We start from the raw sequence: 1,642 nt of genomic DNA, 5'->3' as shown, positions 1-1,642 counted from the left end.
CATTGCTTTTAGTAGTGCCTAGAAGGAAGTGAGACCTAATAACTTACTAGCAATATTTATCCTGCGTCTAATTTTTGATAGTCACCTAATATAACACTGTCCAGGCAGAAACAATATATACAACCACAAACATCATTTCAGAGTTCAATCTTTAACATGGGAAAAGCAATTTCTTCATATTTTGAATTTTTCTTTGTCACTCTTAAACTCTACTGCTATCATGAGTTCTATGGAAACACAAAAACAAGGGAAACCAAACAGGAAGCCCTCTATTTTTTTCTATAATCAGTTTTTTTTAGCAGGAAATTTAGCTCAGGAAGTATAATAAAACCTTGGCTATTCAGAATCTTTAAGGGATGGATCCTTCCAGAAAGCCAAGCTTTGGAAGTCTCTGAGGACCAACTCCCTAAAGTCCTACAACCAGGTTATTTAATTACATGGAATTCAAACATTCTGAAACATTTTAGATATTCCCTGCATGTTAAACTGAGTGGGTTATTTTTTAATTCTTCAAAATCATTTTAATGTAAATCATTCATTTTCATGTAAATCATTCATTTTAACACTACTTCAATGTCCCTGGATTCAACTGACAAATTTAAGAATTCTTGGACAATTAATTGACTTATCCAAGTTTATATGTGGTGTGTCTTAAATGTATTTGCCTTTGAAGATTCTCTGTCACCTTCTGTCTTAATTAGTTGTTATGTTGCTAAGTGGAAATATCTGAGCCTAGATGATTTCTAAAGAATAAAGGTTTATCTGGCTCATTACTGGCAAATCCAAGAGCGTGGGGCCAACATCTGGCCAGCCTCTGGTCCTGCCTCATAATTTGGATGATAGAGGAAGAAGGTCATAGCATGCAAAAAGAGAAAAGCCTGTGGGCAGCCATCTTACTTTTTAAAAAATATCAATCCACCCATGTGAGAACTAATCTCTTTGGGCCAGGAGAATGAGAACCCACATCTTTCTTCCAGACAAGATTAATCTATTCATGAGGGCAGTGCCCCCCCAGGATCAAACACTGCCCACTAGACACCAAATTTTAAAGGTTCCTTCACTTCTCCACACCCTTCCATGGGGCACCATCTTCCAGCATATGAATCCTTGGGGTACAAACCAATATCCAAATTGTAGCATGTTTCTTGCAACCAACTCTCTCTTTTTTAAATAAATTCATATCTTGCAAAATTAAATATAGATAACACAGTGTTTAAGCCAGCTAAAACTGTAGTAAATTAAGAGTAAGTAGGCTGTAGTTGAAAATCTGAGTTCTTCTATGGCTACCTTGGAGAAGGTTTATGCCATGGACTTTTTGATATCTCAACAAGAAAAATATCAAATAAATGTATTTTATTATACAGATGGATCTAATTAGTGTTCTTGATTATTTAGGTACATTCTAAATCAGAATGATTTGAATGCATGTTAAAAATGGAACAACAGGGGCTAGGAGGTGGTATGATGGCTAAGGTGCTAGACTCCCATATGGCCAACCTCGGTTCAAGTCCTGGATTTTGTGGCTTGAAAATCACCCTGGGTGCACATATATGCTCGCTCAAAATCCCAAGAGGAGAATAAAGGGAAGGGATTGTGACATGACCATCCCCTCTGGAGGGTGATTTGTCACTTTCCCTCTCTC

Source organism: Tupaia chinensis, unplaced genomic scaffold, assembly GCF_000334495.1.
Source record: "Tupaia chinensis unplaced genomic scaffold, TupChi_1.0 Scaffold148019_1, whole genome shotgun sequence".
Taxonomy (NCBI): domain Eukaryota; kingdom Metazoa; phylum Chordata; class Mammalia; order Scandentia; family Tupaiidae; genus Tupaia; species Tupaia belangeri.
This window is presented reverse-complemented; position numbering follows the sequence as displayed.